Consider the following 18,476-nt stretch of genomic DNA (forward strand, 5'->3'; position numbering starts at 1 on the left):
AAACCACAAAATGTAAATCTAGAGCAGAGACATGAAATATTAAAAAGAAAACTTAGAAAAACATCATAGAAAATCACAAAACTAAAATGATAGAAAGAAAAAGAAACAATGGAGATAGAGCAATCAAAAAACAAAAGATAAAATGGCAGTACTGAGTACTTATCTGTCAACAATAACCCTAAGCAAATGGATTGATTTCATCAATCAAGAGACACAGAACGGCTGGATGGATTAAAAAACGATACCCACCTATATGCAGCCTTCAGGAGACTCATCTAGCTCTAAACACAAACATAGCCACAAAGTGAAGGGATGGAAAATGATACTCTAAGAAAATGGCAGACAAAAGAAAGCAGGGGTAGCCCTACACATATCAGACAAAATAGACTTAAAGCCAAAAAAGGTAACAAGACAAAGGTGGACTTCATATAATGATAAAGGAGACAATTCACCAAGAAAATGTAATACTAATAGATATGTACCTAACATAGGAGTACCAAAATACATAAAGTAATTATTAACAGACCCAAGGGAGAAATTGACAGCAACACAATAATAGGGGACTTTAACACCCCACTTACATCAATGGGTAGATCATCAAGACAGAAAGTCAACAAGAAATATTGACTTAAGTGAAACATATCAGATGTAGCTAATTGATATATATAGAATATTCCATTCAAATGCAGCAAAATACACATCTTCTCAAGTGTACATGGAACATTCTCAAGGATAAACCATATTTTGGGACACAAGACAAGTCTCAGTAAATTTAAAATTGAAATCATATCAAGCATCTTCTTTGACCACAGTGGTATGAAACTAGAAATCAACTACAAGAAGAAAGCTGGAAAAATCACAAATATATGGAGACAAAACAATATGCTACTGAACAACTATTAGATCAATGAAGAAATCAAAAGAGAATTTAAAAATACCTGAAGACAAAGAAAAATGAAAGTACAACGTTGCAGAATCTCTGGGATGCAGCAAAAGCAGTACTAAGAAGGAAGTTTATAGTAGTACAGGCCTACCTCAAGAAACAAGAAAAATCTCAAGCAATCTAACCTTACACCGAAAGGAACTAGAAAAAGAAGAACAAGATAAGCCCAAAGTCAGTAGAAGGAAAAAATAAACATCAGAGTGGAAATAGAGACTAAAAGATAATAGAAATATCAGTGAAAGTAAGAGCTGTTTCTTTGAAAAGATAAAATTGACAAACCTTTCACTAGAGTCAATAAGAAAAAAGAGAGAAGTCTCAGATAAATCAGAAATGAAAGAAGAGAAATTACAATGTATACCACAGAAATACAAAGGATAAGAGAATACTCTGAACAGCTATACAACAACAACTTGGACAACCTAGAAGAAATGGACAAATTCTTAGAATCATACAACCTTCCAAGACTGAATCATGAAGAAACAGAAAAATCTGAATAGACTGATCACTATTAAGGATATTGAAATAGAAATCAAAACCTCCCCAGAAAAACAAAGTCCAAGACCAGATGTCTTCACAGGTGAATTCTGCCAAACATTCAAAGATCTAATACCTATCTTTCTCAAACTCTCCCCAAAAATTGAAGAGGTGGGAATGCTTCTTAACTCATTTTATGAGGGTATCATCACCCTGATACCAAAACCAGATAAAGACAACACAAAAAAATTGCAGACCAAAATTTCTGATGAACGTAGATGCAAAAATCCTCAACAAAATATTAGCAAGCCAAATACAACAATACATTAAAAGAATCATACTGCATGATCAAGTGGGATATATTCTAGAGATGCAAAGATGGTTCAATGTCTGTAAATCAATCAGTGTGATACACCACATTAAGCTGAATAATAAAAATCATATAGCCATTTCAGAAGATGCAGGAAAAGCATTTAACATGATTCTCACCTATTTATGATAAAACTCAATAAAATGGGTGTAGATAAAAGCCATATGTGACAAACCCACAGCTAACCTGATACTCAATGGGAAAAAGTGAAAGCTTTTCCTTTAAGATCAGGAATAAGACAAGGATGCCCACTCTCATCACTTTTATTCAACATAGTATTGGGAGTCCTAGATAGAGCAGTTAGGCAAGAACAAGAAATAAAAGGTATCCAAATTGGAAAGGAAGAAGGAAAACTCTCACTATTTGCAGATGATGTGATTTCGTATATAGAGAACCCTAAAAACTCTACCAAAAACTATGAGAAATAATAAATGAATACAGTAAAGATGCAGGGTACAAAATCATTATACAAAAATTGATTCCATTTCTATGAACTAACAATGAACTATCAGAGAAATTTGAAAAATTATCCCATTTACTGTTGCAACAAAAAGAATAAAATACCTAGGAATAAATTTAAGGGTGTGAAAGACCTGTACACTCAAAACTATAAGATTCTTTAAAATAAATTGAATACACAAAGAAATGGAAAGATATTGTGTGTTCATGGATTGGAAGAATTAGAGTTGCAAAAAAGTCCATGTTACCTAAAGCAATCTACAGATTTAATGCAGTCCCTATCAAAATCCCAATGACATTTTTCACAGAAATAAAACAAAAAAATCCTAAAATTTGTATGGAATGACAAAAGACTATGAATAGCCAAAGCAATCCTGAGAAAAAAGAACAAAGCTGGAGGCATCACACTTCCTGACTTCAAATTAAAATACAAAGCTGTAGCAATCAAAGCAGCATAGTATTGGCAGAAAAAGCTGACATGCAGATCAATGGAACAGAATCAAAGAGCCCAGAAATAAACCCACACATATACAGACAATTTATGACAAAGGAGCAAAGAAATACAATGGAGAAAAGACATTCTCTTTAATAAATGATGTTGGGAAAACTGGACAGCCACATGCAAGAGAATGAAACTAGACCACTATCTTACACAGAAACAAAAATTAACTCAAAATGGATTAAAGACTTTAATGTAAGACCTGAAACCATAAAACTCCTAGAAGAAAACATAGGTAGTATGCTCTTTGACTTTGGTCTTACCAGTATTTTTTTGAATCCGTCTCCTCAGGCAAGGGAAACAAAAGCAAAAATAAACAAATGGGACTACATCAAACTCAAAAGCTTCCTGCGCAGCAAAGGAAACCATCAACAAAATTAAAAGACAACTTACTGAATGGTAGAAAATATTTGCAAATCATATATCCGATAGGGGATTAATATCCAAAATACATGAAAAATGTACGCAACTCAACAACAGCAAAAAAAAAAAAAAAAAAACCCGATTAAAAAATGGTTAAAGGATCTTAATAGACATTTTTCCAAAGAATATACATATGGCCAACAGGCACATGAATAAATGCTCAACACTAATTTATTAGGGAAATGCAAATCAAAACCACGAGATATCACCTCACACTCATTAGAATGGCTGTTATCAAAAAGATAAGAAATAACAAGTGTTGGAAAGGGTTTGGTGAAAGGGAACCCTCATACACTGATGGTGGGAATGTAAATTGGTGCTGCCACTGTGGAAAACAGTATGAAAATTCCTCAAAGAATTAAGAATAGAACTACCATATGATCCAGCTGTTCCACTTCTGGGTATTTATCCAGAGAATACGAAAACACTAATTCATAGAGATACATGCACCTCTGTATTCACGGCAGCATTATTTACAATAGCCAAGATATGGAAAGAATCAAAGTATCCATCAATATATACATACGATGGAATAATATTCTGCCATAAAAAGAGGAAATCTTGCCATTTGTGGTAACATGCATGGACCTTGAGGTTGTTAAGTGAAATAAATCAGATGGAGAAAGACAAATGCCATATGATTTCACTCATATGTGGAATATGATTAAATAGTTTCCATTAGTTTTAATTGTGAGAATTTTGATACATTCCAATTTTTTCCAAGATGGCAACCCATATGTGATGCATTTTCTAATAAAATGAGCATTTCAAAATGCTCTAGTCTTTTTAACATTTAAGATAAGAAAGAGTGCACCATGTTAATTACGGCAATGTTGTTCCTAAATAAGAGGTCAGTAAGGTGAGATACTCGTTATCTGCCTACACATGGTCAATTTCAGACTTCCCCAATATTCTTCTCAGTTGTGAATCAACATAGGTTTATGGTTTAGCATTTAAAAAACAAACTACAAATTTTCGTTTGAATCTGGAGAATTATTTATTCTGAAAATTGTTGTGTGATAGGCACAGTGCTAGACACTGAAGTCATAAATATGAGAATATAAAAGTCCATACTATTTGGGAAGAAAAGAGACTATGATTAATTAAGAGTAAGTATGTGTGCCTAGTTTTCTCTTTAGTAACCACAAAACTCAGTATGCTCTGCTGAACATCCATTTAATGGAATTAGAAATTCTGTTTGAAGCCTGAAATTTCCATACAGTTGCCAATATAGTCACTGAGGACGTGTTCACCCATGTTAAGAGAAAGTAGAATGTGGCCTGAGATTGAATTTTGCATCCTTGATGACATTGTCTTAACTACAAAACCCACTGTGAGGTCAAGATTAGAAAGATTAGGGGCACAGAACAATTTTTCTCACAAGAGCAAGCTCTAGGCTTGTAGGTCTGCTTGATAACAGGGCTTTGATCTTTCTCATTTTGTTAATCTGTAAATCCAATCATACTTTCAGTTGAGCACACAGATCTCATTCCCTCTCATGAGCAAGGCATCCCTCTGAGCTGCTGTATGGCCTGGCAGAAACTCCCCCTGAGAGAATTCACGTTAAATCTCATGACTCAGAATTATGGTTACAAAATACATTTTGGTTTTAAAAGGAGAGAGGAACAACGTGACAACTATTGTAAATATTGTGTACAATTAAGATAGACTGTTAGAATCAGTAAATCAGACATCATTTTCTAACACAGCATGTTTATATATATACATGTGCATAAATGTGTTAGAATTTGCACCAGAAAACAAGTGTTAGCATACTTAACCCACTATGTTAGATTTATAAAGGCCTCTAGAATTATAGTAGAACAGAAACATAGCATTCAAAATGGGAAATAGAAACATATCACTGAATTAGCTTTCTAATCAGTCACTAAGGTAATGGAATTATTCAATGAACAACATTGGGACAACTGATGAACTTAAAATCATGACTTCAGTCCTTATACAAAAATCTGTTTTCTATGAATAAAAAATTTAAATGTTGGAAATTTGAAAAGTAATTGTGTCAAAAAAATGCCTGTAAGACAGCTTTTGAATAATCATGGAGTAGGGAAAAAGGTTACAAAAACTGGAAACCGAAATGGAAATTATTCCAAATACTGTCTGTGTAAAAATTTTAAACCTCTGGGGGGAAGAAACTGTCCAAAAGAAAGTCAAATGAAACAACAAAATGTACAAAGACAAATTAAACCTCTGTATGAAAAAGTTAATAATATTTGCGGGCCTCCCTGGTGGCGCAGTGGTTGAGAGTCCGCCTGCCGATGCAGGGGATACGGGTTCGTGCCCCGGTCTGGGAGGATCCCATATGCCGCGGAGCGCCTGGGCCCGTGAGCCATGGCCGCTGGGCCTGCGCATCCGGAGCCTGTGCTCCGCAACGGGAGAGGCCACAACAGTGAGAGGCCCGCATACCGCAAAAAAAAAAAAAAAAAAAAGAAAAAAAAAATATTTGCAACATGTGTTAATAGAACTAATCTCCTGACTCTACTTTAAAATCTTACAAATCAATAAGAAAAACACAAACCAATTTAAAAGAAATAGAAAGGGGACAATGGTTAAGAAGAGGCAGTTTATCTATTTATTTACTTATTTATTATTTTTTTAACATCTCTATTGGAGTATAATTGCTTTACAATGTGGTAGTTTCTGCTGTATAACAAAGTGAATCAACTATATGTAAACATATATCCCCATATCCCCTCCCTCTTGCGTCTCCCTCCCAACCTCCCTATCCCACCCCTCTAGGTGGTCACAAAGCGGTGAGCTGATCTCCTTGTGCTATGCAGCTGCTTCCCACTAGCTCTCTATTTTACATTTGGTAGTGGATATATGTCCATGCTATGCTCTCACTTCATCCCAGCTTACCCTTCCTCCTCCACGTGTCCTCAAGTCCATTCTCTATGTCCATTCTCTATGTCTGCGTCTTTATTCCTGTCCTGCCCCTAGGTGCATCAGAACCAACTTTTTGTTTTAGATTCCATATACATGTGTTAGCATATGGTATTTGTTATTCTTTTTCTGACTTACTTCACTCTGTGTGACAGTCTCTGGGTCCATCCACCTCACTACAAATAACTCAATTTCATTTCTTTTTATGGCTGAGTACTATTCCATTGGATATATGTGCCACACATTCTTTATCCATTCATCTGTTGAGGGAAACTTAGGTTGCTTCCATGTCCTGGCTATTGTAACTAGTGGGGCAATGAAATTGTGGTACATGACTCTTTTTTTTTTTTTTTTTTTTTTGGCGGTATGCGGGCCTCTCACTGTTGTGGCCTCTCCCGTTGCGGAGCACAGGCTCTGGACGTGCAGGCTCAGTGGCCATGGCTCATGGGCCTAGCCACTCCATGGCATGTGGGATTTTCCCGGACCAGGGCATGAACCTGTGTTCCCTTCATCGGCAGGCGGACTCTCAACCACTAAGCCACCAGGGAAGCCCCATGACTCTTTTTAAATTATGGTTTTCTCAGGGTGTATGCCCAGTAGTGGGATTGCTGGGTCATATGGTAGTTCTATTTTTAGTTTGTTAAGGAACCTCCATACTGTTCTCCATAGTGGCTGTATCAATTTACATTCCCACCAACAGTGCAAGAGAGTTCCCTTTTCTCCACACCCTCTCCAGCATTTATTGTTTCTAGATTTTTTGATGATGGCCATTCTGACCGGTGTGAGGTGATACCTCTTTGTAGTTTTGCTTTGCATTTCTCTAATGATTAGTGATGTTGAGCATCCATTCCTGTGTTTGTTGTCAATCTGTATATCTTCTTTGGAGGAATGTCTATTTAGATCTTCTGCCCATTTTCTGATTGGGTTGTTTGTTTTTTTGATATTGAGCTGCATGAGTTGTTTGTATATTTTGGAGATTAATCCTTTGTCAGTTGCTTTGTTTGCAAATATTTTCTCCCATTCTGAGGGTTGTTTTTTTGTCTTGTTTATGGTTTCCTTTGCTGTGCAAGAGCTTTTAAGTTTCATTAGGTCCCATTTGTTTATTTTTGTTTTTATTTCCATTTCTCTAGAGGTAGGTCAAAAAGGATCTTGCTGTGATTTATGTCATAGAGTGTTCTGCGTATGTTTTCCTTGAAGAGTTTTATAGTGTCTGGCTTTATATTTAGATCTTTAATCCATTTTGAGTTTATTTTTGTATATGGAGTTAGGGAGTGTTCTAATTTCATTCTTTTACATGTAGCTGTCCAGTTTTCCTAGCACCACTTATTGAAGAGGCTGTCTTTTCTCCATTGTATATTCTTGCCTCCTTTATCAAAGATAAAGTGACCATATGTGAGTGGGTTGATCTCTGAGCTTTCTATCCTGTTCCACTGATCTATACTTCTGTTTTTGTGCCAGTACTATACTGTGTTGATTACTGAAGCTTTGTAGTATAGTCTGAAGTACAGGAGCTTGATTTCTCCAGCTCCATTTTTCTTTCTCAAGATTGCTTCAGCTATTTGGGGTGTTTTGTGTTTCCATACAAATTGTGAAATTTTTTTGTTCTAGTTCTGTGAAAAACGCCATTGGTAGTTTGATAGGGATTGCATTGAATCTGTAGATAGCTTTGGGTAGTAAAGTCATTTTCACAATGTTGATTCTTCCAAACTGAAACATGGTATATCTCTCCATCTGTTTATATCATCTTTAATTTCTTTCATCAGTGTCTTATAGTTTTCTGCATACAGGTCTTTTGTCTCCTTAGGTAGGTTTTTCCTTAGGTATTTTATTCTTTTTGTTGTAATGGTAAATGGGAGTGTTTCCTTAATTTCTCTTTCAGATTTTCCATCATTAGTATATAGGAATGCCAGAGATTTCTGTGCATTAATTTTGTATCCTGCTACTTCACCAAATTCATTGATTACGTCTAGTACTTTTCGGATAGCATCTTTAGTATTCTCTATGTATAGTATCATATCATCTGCAAATAGTGACAGCTTTACTTCTTCTTTTCTGATTTGGATTCCTCTTATTTCTTTTTCTCCTCTGATTGCTGTGGCTAAAACTTCCAAAACTATGTTGAATAATAGTGGTGAGAGTGGGCAACCTTGTCTTGTTCTTGATCTTAGTGGAAATGGTTTCAGTTTTTTGCCATTGAGAATGATGTTGGCTGCGGGTTTGTCATATATGGCCTTTATTATGTTGAGGGAAGCTCCCTCTATGCCTACTTCTGAGTTTTTATCATAAATGGTTGTTAAATTTTGTCAAAAGCTTTTTCTCCATCTATTGAGATGATCATATGGTGTTTATCCTTCAGTTTGTTAATATGGTGTATCACATCAATTGATTTGCATATATTGAAGAATCCTTGCATTCCTGGGAGAAACCCCAATGGATTATGGTATATGATCCTTTTAATGTTCTGTTGGATTCTGTTTGCTAGTATTTTGTTGAGGATTTTTGCATCTATGTTCATCAGTGATATTGGCCTGTAGTTTTCTTTCTTTGTGACATCCTTGTCTGGTTTTGGTATCTGGGTGATGGTGGCCTCGTAGAATGAGTTTGGGAGTGTTCCTCCCTCTGCTATATTTTGGAAGAGTTTGAGAAGGATAGGTGTTAGCTCTTCTCTAAATGTTTGATAGAATTCGCCTGTGAAGCTATCTGGTCCTGGGCTTTTGTTTGTTGGAAGATTTTTAATCACAGTTTCAATTTCAGTGCTTGTGATTGGTATGTTCATATTTTGTATTTCTTCCTGGTTCAGTCTCGGAATGTTGTGCTTTCTAAGAATTTGTCCATTTCTTCTGGGTTGTCCATTTTTTTAGCATATAGTTGGTTGTAGTAATCTCTCATGATCTTTTGTATTTCTGCAGTGTCAGTTGTTACTTCTCCTTTTTCATTTCTATTTCTGTTGATTTGAATCTTCTCCCTTTTTTTCCTGCTGTGTCTGGCTAATGGTTTCTCAATTTTGTTTATCTTCTCAAAGAACCAGCTTTTAGTATTATTGACCTTTGCTATTGTTTCCTTCATTTCTTTTTCATTTATTTCTGATCTGATCTTTATGATTTCTTTCCTTCTGTTAACTTTGGGGTTTTTTTGTTCCTCTTTCTCTAATTGCTTTATGTGTAAGGTTAGGTTGTTTATTTGAGATGTTTCCTGTTTCTTGAGGTAGGATTGTATTGCTATAATCTCCCCTCTTAGAAATGCTTTTGCTGCATCCCATAGGTTTTGGGTCATCAAGTTTTCATTGTCATTTGTTTCTAGGTATTTTTGGATTTTCTCTTTGATTTCTTCAGTGATCTCTTGGTTATTTAGTAGCATATTGTTTAGCCTCCATGTGTTTGTATTTTTTCAGTTTTTTTCCTGTAATTGATATCTAGTCTCATAACATTCTGGTTGGAAAGATACTTGATATGATTTCAATTTTCTTGAATTTACGAAGGCTTAAATTGTTACCCAAGATATGATCTATCCTGGAGAATGTTCCATGAGCACTTGAGAAGCAAGTGTATTCTGTTGTTTTTGATGGAGTGTCCTATAAATGTCAGTTAAGTCCACGTGGTCTAATGTGTCATTTAAAGCTTGTGTTTCCTTATTTATTTTCATTTTGGATCATCTGTCCATTGGTGAAAGTGGGGTGTTAGAGAGTCCCCTACTATGATTGTGTTACTGTCGATTTCCCCTTTTATGGCTGTTAGCATTTGCCTTATGTATTGAGGTGCTCTTATGTTGGGTGCATAAATATTTACAATTGTTATATCTTCTTCTTAGATTGATCCCTTGATCATTATGTAGTGTCCTTCTTTGTCTCTTCTAGTAGCCTTTATTTTAAAGTCTATTTTGTCTGATATGAGAATTGCTACTCCAGCTTTCTTTTGGTTTCCATTTGCATGGAATATCTTTTTCCATCCCCTTACTTTCAGTCTGTATGTGTCTCTAGGTCTGAAGTGGGTCTCTTGTAGACAGCATATATATGGGTCTTGTTTTTGTATCCATTCAGCCAGTCTGTGTCTTTTCGTTGGAACAGTTAATCCATTTACATTTAAGGTAATTATCAATATGTGTGTTCCTATTACCATTTTTTTTTATTGTTTTGGGTTTGTTATTGTAGGTCTTTTCCTTCTCTTGCATTTCCTACCTAGAGACGTTCCTTTAGGATTTGTTGTAAAGCTGGTTTGGTGGTGCTGAATTCTCTTAGCTTTTGCTTGTCTGGAAAGATTTTAATTTCTCCGTCAAATCTGAATGAGATCCTTGCTGGGTAGAGTAATCTTGGTTGTAGGTTTTTCCCTTTCATCACTTTAAATATGTCTTGCCACTCCCTTTTGGCTTGCAGAGTTTCTACTGAAAGATCAGCTGTTAACCTTACGGGGGTTCCCTTGTATGTTGTTTGTTGCAACTTGATTGACTATTTCCTTTCCCATGTTAGGGAAGTTTTCAACTATAACCTCTTCAAATATTTTTCAGTCCCTTTCTTTTTCTCTTCTTCTCTGGGACCCCTATAGTTTGAATGTTGGTACGTTTTATGTCAGAGGTCTCTGAGACCATCCTTAATTCTTTTCATTCTTTTTTCTTTATTCTGCTCTATAGTAGTTATTTCCAGTATTTTATCAGGTCACTTATCCATTCTTCTGCCTCAGTTATTCTGCTATTGATTCCTTCTAGAGAATTTTTAATTTCATTTATTGTGTTGTTCATCATTGTTTGTTTGCTCTTTAGTTCTTCTACGTCCTTGTTAAACATTGCTTGTATTTTCTCCATTCCTTTTCCAGGATTTTGGATCATCTTTACTATCATTATTCTGAATTCTTTTTCAGGTAGACTGCCTATTTCCCCCTCATTTGTTTGATCTCATGGGTTTTTACCTTGCTCCTACATCTACTTCATATTTCTCTGTTTTCTCATTTTGTTTTACTTACTGTGTTTGGGGCGTCCTTTTCACAGGCTGCAGGTTTGTAGTTCCCATTGTTTTTGGTGTCTGCCCCCAGTCGGTGAGGTTGGTTCAGTGGCTTGTGTAGGCTTCCTGGTGGAGGGAACTGGTGCCTGTGTTCTGGTGCATGGGGCTGGATCTTTTCTTGTGGACAGGGTCGTGTCCAGTGTTGTGTTTTGGGGTTTCTTTGAACTTAGTATGATTTTAAGCAGCCTGTCTGCTAATGTGTGGGGTTGTTTTCCTGTCTTGCTAGTTGTTTGGCATGGAGTGTCCAGCACTGGAATTTGCTGGCCGGTGGATGCAGCTGAGTTTTAGCATTGAGATAGAGATCTCTGGGAGAGCTCTCACTGATTGGTATTATGTGGGACTGGGAGGTCTCTGGTGGTCCAGTGTTTTGAACTCAGCTCTCCCACCTCAGAGGCTCAGGCCTGATACCAGGCTGGAGCACCAAGACCCTGTCAGCCACGCGGCTGCCGAATCAACTACCCCGAAAATGGATGGTGCTGGAACATGGGGCCCACACCTGCCATTGCTGGCAATCGGAGAGCATGAGAGGAATGGGCAGTTTAGACAGAAAGAAATGTAAGTAACTCATAAACAAATGAAAATGTTCTGTTTTATTCATACCAAGAAATGCAAATTAAAATATTAAGATTCTGTGGTTCACATATCAAATCAGACAGATATGAAAGTTTGATAATATATAGTGTTGGAAAGAGTGTGGGGAAATAAGCACTGTTTGTGGGTGTGTGAATTGAGAAACTCTTTGGAAAAAAAACAGCTGTATTGACCAAAAGGTAAAACTGTACATAACTTTTTAATCTAGCAATCTTAGTTTTAGAAATTTACCTAGTAATGTTCAAACATACACAAAGATATATGTACAATAATGATTATTAGAGCTTTATTTAAAAATGCAAATATCTGAAAATGATCCTGTCAATAGGAAATGTTTACATAAATTATGTTATATCTATGCAAAGGAACATGAAGCAGCTATTAAAGAATGAGGTCTATTTGTATGTGTCAAAAAGAACAGAATGGGGCTTCTCTGGTGGTGCAGTGGTTGAGAGTCCGCCTGCCGATGTAGGGGACACGGGTTCATGCCCAAGTCTGGGAAGATCACACATGCTGCGGAGCGGCTAGGCCCGTGAGGCATGGCCTCTGAGCTTGTGCGTACGGAGCCTGTGCTCTGCAATAGGAGAGGCCACAACGGTGAGGCCCGCGTACCGAAGGAAAAAAAAAAAAAGAATAGAATGGAAAATATTGGTTGGCCAAGGAGTTCGTTCGGGTTTTTCCGTAAGATGTTATGGGAAAACTGGAACAAAGTTTTTGACCAACCTAAAACAGCAAGTCCCCTACATACGAACCTTCATGTTGCAAACTTTCAAAGGTGCGAACATGGTTCACATGTCCAATCACATAAGTTAGTTCACATGTCTGGCATACATTGTCACATGCATGCATCCTCTACAAGTGGTTGTGCTTTTGTGTACTTTACTGTACAGTACTGTATAGAGTACAATAGTACAGTATCTTTATTTCAAGCCCAGGATGTCTGGAAGCAAGTGTAAAAGCAGTGGTGATGTAGCTGGTACTGCTGAGAAGCACCAAGTGATAATGATGGAACCTGCTTGCAACACAAGGAGCTTACTAATGAAGACCTGATGGAATTGGAGGCCCAGAGAAAGGACGAAGAGAGACAAGAGGAAGAAGAAGTAACTGAAGAACTGAAGAAATTCTCAATGCAGGAAATGGCAAGGGGATTTTCTTTATTTGAGGAGGCAGTGTTAGTTTTTGAGGCACAGGACCCGAACATAGAATGATACATGAAGGTTGCAGCAGCTGTTCAGAATGCAGTCCAGTGTTACCATGTCATCTGTGACAAGAAAAAAAGAGCTACGACCCAGACATCACTGGATCATTTTTTCAAGAGGGTAGGTAGAATTGAATCCAGCAAGGAACCAGAACCTGTGCCATCATTGTCAGGTGTGAGTGAAATTGCAGCCTGGCCTCCATCTCCTACTGCTGACGATCCTTCAGCTGTACCATCTCCCACCTCCTCTCCCTCTTCCAGTCAGTAACTCTTCTTGCCTGTTCACTGGATACCAGCCCCTGTATGCCAGCTGTTGTACTGTACTTACTGTACTTTTCAAGGTACTGTACTGTAAGATTTAAAAAGTTTTCTTTATTTTTTGTGTTTGTTTTTTATGTATTATTTTTGTGAAAAGTATTATAAACCTATTATAGTACAGTACTATATAGCCGATTGTGTTAACTGGGTACCTAGGCTAACTTGTTGGACTTATGAGCAAACTGGACTTACAGACACACTCTTGGAATGAAGCTCGTTCGTATGAAGGGGACTTACTGTATATCACTGAATGAATAAAGGCAAAGTAGAGAAACGTGGCAAATTTCACACATGTGAAACTGCTAATAATTTTACCCCTCAGAAATAAGATTGGAGCTCTGGGGTGGCCAGCAGATACGTATTTTTGCATAACTTTTTACATTAGTTTGATTCTTTTTACTATATATATATCCCATTTTTATGATAATGAAATATTTTTAAAATATCCCTGCACTGAAGGTTTTAATGTTTGACTTCAGAATAATGATATCCATTGGATTAGTGCTTATTATGTGTCAAACACTGTGCTATATGTTTTATAAACATTATTTCTAAACGTCACAAGAACTATGAGGTAGTAGTTATTTCTGTCTTCACTTTAAAGGTGAGTGAATGAAAGTTTGGATATGTTAAATGACTCATAAAAATTCACATAACTATTAAGTGCTAACATTTGCTCCATCCAAAAGTCTCATTAACCAAATAAGTTGGAAGTTTGGGTTCTTAACTACCAATGCCAGGATCTAGCACATTTATGAAAATGGGAACAATTTGCTATCTTCTTAAAGCTTTATTGGTTCATTTGATTTATAAAATGTTCATGGGAGGGAGAGGACTTCTAATTGTGGCGTGACACAGTAGCTTCAAATGGTCTATCCCTACTGTCATACACAACTATAAAACTAGATTAAATATGTGAAAAAAATACTTGCAGATATTGTACAATAGACGGAACAGAACCATGATCCCCAAATAAGGGAAACAAGTAAGGTGAGCCTCATGGCTGTTGCAGCATTCTGCTCAGAGGCACATTCTTGTCATAGCACTTGGAGCTAGAGACCAAGAAGAGCAGAGGTATCTGGCTGAGCTAAGGAAAGTTTGGAGATACTATGGGGGACTGGAATTTGCAGGCAGAGTATTAGAGAAGAGACAACTGTGCAGAAAAAAGAACTCCAGATTATTGCATAAGATTGCTATTTAAGTCTTTAGCTGAATACTAAAATATGCATGCACAGGGTAAGACTCTGAAAGTCCATACAAAAAGCAATTACCAGGCAGCTGCAAGATTCTAGAGTTTACCTATGATTTGGAGACACTTGAGTTCTACCCACCATAGACTTTATTGGTTACCTCAGATAATTGACACTTCAGAAAGGCCACATCTAAGGATTAGAGCTATACTTTAGTTCAACCCTAACAAAACTGATAAATAAGTCTCAAAATGATCAAGCTGATACACAATTAAATTAACAGTCTGCAGGTAAAAACTCCCTCTTTATGACAAAAAAATACAGCATCTAAAATATCTAGGATTAAATAAAACATTTCTAGGCATGCAATGAAACAGGGAAAATCTGACCCATAGTCAAGAGAAAAATCAGTCAAGTATAAGAACATGAGAAATGACAAAGATGGTAGAATTAGCTGACCAGGACATAAAACAACTCTTATAAATATATTCAAGGACTTAAAGGAATAAGTGAGCATGAGGAGGGAACAGATAAAGGATTGCAATGGAAAAAATGGAAACTATAAAAGAGAAAAAAATGAAAATTTTAGATTAAAAATCTGAAAAAATTCATCAGATAAACTTATAAGTAAATTATAAACTGCAGAAAAAATATATCAGTAATCTTGAAGAGAAGGGAATAGAAACTACTTAAACTGAAATAGGAAAAAAAAAAGAAAGAATCTCTGTGAACTATCAGACAATATCAAGTAGTAAAACATATGTATAATTGGAGTCCTAGAAGAAGCCCAGAAATAGTGTGGGGGTGGAGGGAGGGAATATGTGGAAAAATTAAAGAAATAATGGTTAAAAATTTTCAGTCTTCATGAAAAATATAAACGCACAGATCCAAGATCCAACAAGCCCTAAGCGATATAAACACAAAGAAAATCACACCAATGCACATTTTAATCAAAATGTTGCAAACTAATGATAAAGTCTTAAAAGTAACAAAAAAGAAGAAAGGAAATACTACAGATGACAGCAGAAATGCATAATAGAAAACAATAGAGAAAATTAACACAGCCTCTTTGAAAATATTATTGAAATAATAAACCCTTAGAAAGATGAAGAAAGACAAAACATATTAACAATATAAGGAATCAACAAAAGTACATTGTTATACATATATGCTACAGACATTAAAAGGAATGAAACAAAATTCATGAACAGCTTAATGCCAATAAATTTGATAATTTAGTTGTTTGTACTTTCCTCTGTTGATGGCTTTGTTGAGCCCTGTCCTCCCTTTGCATGAAATTTCTCACATGCCTTGAGGTAAAAAAGGAAAAATCAACAAAACATAGTACCATATTCAATGTAGCAAATGATTCTAGATGCTACATAAGCCATGCCAAATTCTATAACATTAAGACATTTTGGTTGGAGTATGAGTTGAAGGACTTTCCTGCCTGATTATGATTATTAGTGTCCCGAAACCTTTTCTGTAACAGAATGATACTTTTAAGATTTCTAGAGTAAGCACAGTTCAGGTGATTACTTTATTCTGGGACAATTAACTGTTCAGTTTGAATATGTGGAATTTGTTCCTCTCTTAGAATCCCTAACCTTATGTTATTAAGGCCTGTTTATTAACTTTATTGCAGGTCAGTATATCTGTTGTTCTGTTGGGGTGAAGGAGAAGGAATGGCTTAGTAGCCTTGGGAAATATGCTTCCATGTGCTTTCAGGCTGATGTTTATAGAACTGTTGTTGATAAAAGTTGAATGAGGCTAGTGGAAGGATAAAGTTCATCAGGGGAAAGAGTTTACACTTTCTTGATGGGATGTTGTGCTCCATTATTCTCCAAAACAATTCTGGAAAAGGAAACGAGAGCCCCATGAAATGTGGAATCAGGGAACAAAATAGGCTGGACTTTTGTTTAATTCAGTGAGCATTTATTGAGACCATATTACATACAAGGATCAGAAAAACACAGATACATGTGATAAAAACCTTGTTCTGGAATCACTCAGTCTGCAGTGGTTTTTAGCTCTTAGTGCATGTGACTCACTTGGGAAGCTTTTAATAAATATTTACGAAGGGAACACACCCCAGGCCAATTAAATCCTCATCTCTGGAAGTAAGGCTCAAGCATCTGCAATTTTTACAGCACCTCTGTTTATTCTAATGTGCATATATGATTTACTGAGGGTGAATGCACAAATACGCTATAGGAAGCAAAAGTGGAAGGCTATGATTTAGTTGATGTTGGACGTAAAGAAAAATTTTGCATAAATTTTGAGGATTCAGAGGAGGTAGTTAAAAAGGAAATGAGAGTTGTAGAGAGAATAACAGAAAGGATTTGGATGGGAATTAATAAAGGAAGGAAATAAGGGTAAAACACTCATGAGAGAAGAAGATGAAGGGATGAAGAAGGGGAAAATACCAGAGACTCTACTTTTTACCCCCCTTTCTCCTTCTTTTTCCTTCTCCTCCTGTTCTTCTACCCTCCTCCTCCTCCTCTTTCTTTTTCTTTGTAACAGAGGGTCAGCAAACATAGGAGAGATTACATTTAGATGAATATTGGGAATAGTGAATTTTACCTGACGTGTCTGACAAAAGGTAACCTTTGGAGCAAGTTTCTAAGCCAGTGAAGATAAGTATTCAAGAAGGGAATGATACCATCTTTAGACACTTGCTTAAATGTTATTTGTTGTTGTTTTCTTAGCAAGCTTATAGGTTTCATGCATCATGGCCTGACCAAGACAATACATATTCTTATACATTCTTCTCTTTCCAGATGGAGAGGTCTTGGAAAACGTGTGGGGTTTCAGCTCATCTCTGTCAAAAACACTAGAGTGTGAGTGGAGGATGAGGGTAGGTTTTGGGACCTTAGCATATGCTGGTTTCTTACACTATTTAGTTCACTCCCACCCTACTCTAGCTTAGTTTGTCTTTCATAACTCATCTCAATGTTCTTGTCTTCAGGCACACCATCCTTGGATGATTCAATCCTGTTTCTGCTTTTTAGGACACTGGGATAGAGAGGAATAACAGTACAGTGTCCTTTCCCTGATGCTACTTGTCCTGAAATTTTCCTTTCAACACATGGAAATCATATAGCAATGAAGATGTAGGAGTTTTTCTTGATAGAATAGTAGCAAACCACCCCCCCAAAAAAACCCATGTGCATAGTGCTACATAGTTTATGTAGAATTTTACAGCTTCTGTTCTCTTTGATTATTTCAAAATCTTTCAAAAACCATTATTAAGAAATGGAAGCAGGCTTAGAAAAGTTAAGTTTTTACCAAAGTCATTTAGCTAGCACATGTCATTTTCCAGACTTGTACCAGACAGTGCCTTTCCCCCTGCACCTTTCTTCTGCATTTGAAAGACATTCCTTTCCAGTTCATCGGAAACAGGGTGCCAGAAGCTCATTGCATCTTAGAGTCAGAAGAAATCTTTGGGCCGCCCCTCCATTTTTACACACAGTGTGGTAATCCCCTCCACTGCATTCTTCACAAGTAGACAGCCAGCTTTATTAGAATATCCACAGCAATGGGCACCTTATTCTTTCCTCAAGCAGCCCATTCCACTGTTGAAGGGCCCTAGTTATCATCTGCCTCCATACAAATATCTAGTATCAGCAAATGTACACTGATAACTTAATTCTTGCCTAAGTGTTAGTGACAGTGGCACCATTCCTGAGAGTATTTGCATTAAAAATAAAAGTCTTCAGGGGCTTCCCTGGTGGCGCAGTGGTTGATAGTCCGCCTGCCAATGCAGGGGACACGGGTTCATGCCCCAGTCTGTGAAGATCCCACGTGCTGCGGAGCGGCTGGGCCCGTGAGCCATGGCTGCTGAGCCTGTGCGTCTGGAGCCTGTGCTCCGCAACGGGAGAGACCACAACAGTGAGAGGCCTGCGTACGTATGGAAAAAAAAAAAAAAAAAAAAAAAAAAGGCTTCAGACAAAATACCTTAACAGGAAGCAATAAATCTAAAAGTGGGCATCAATAGGGGTTATATCTGGGTCATGCTGTCCTATGTGGAACCTCTTAGTCCTTACCACATGAGGAACTTTTGGTTTGTCTTGTGACCACATCCTTGGTACCTTCTCCTGCCATACTGTCTTGTGGA

The sequence above is a fragment of the Mesoplodon mirus genome, assembly GCF_964341445.2.
Source record: "Mesoplodon mirus genome assembly, chromosome: 7".
Taxonomy (NCBI): Eukaryota; Metazoa; Chordata; class Mammalia; order Artiodactyla; family Ziphiidae; genus Mesoplodon; species Mesoplodon mirus.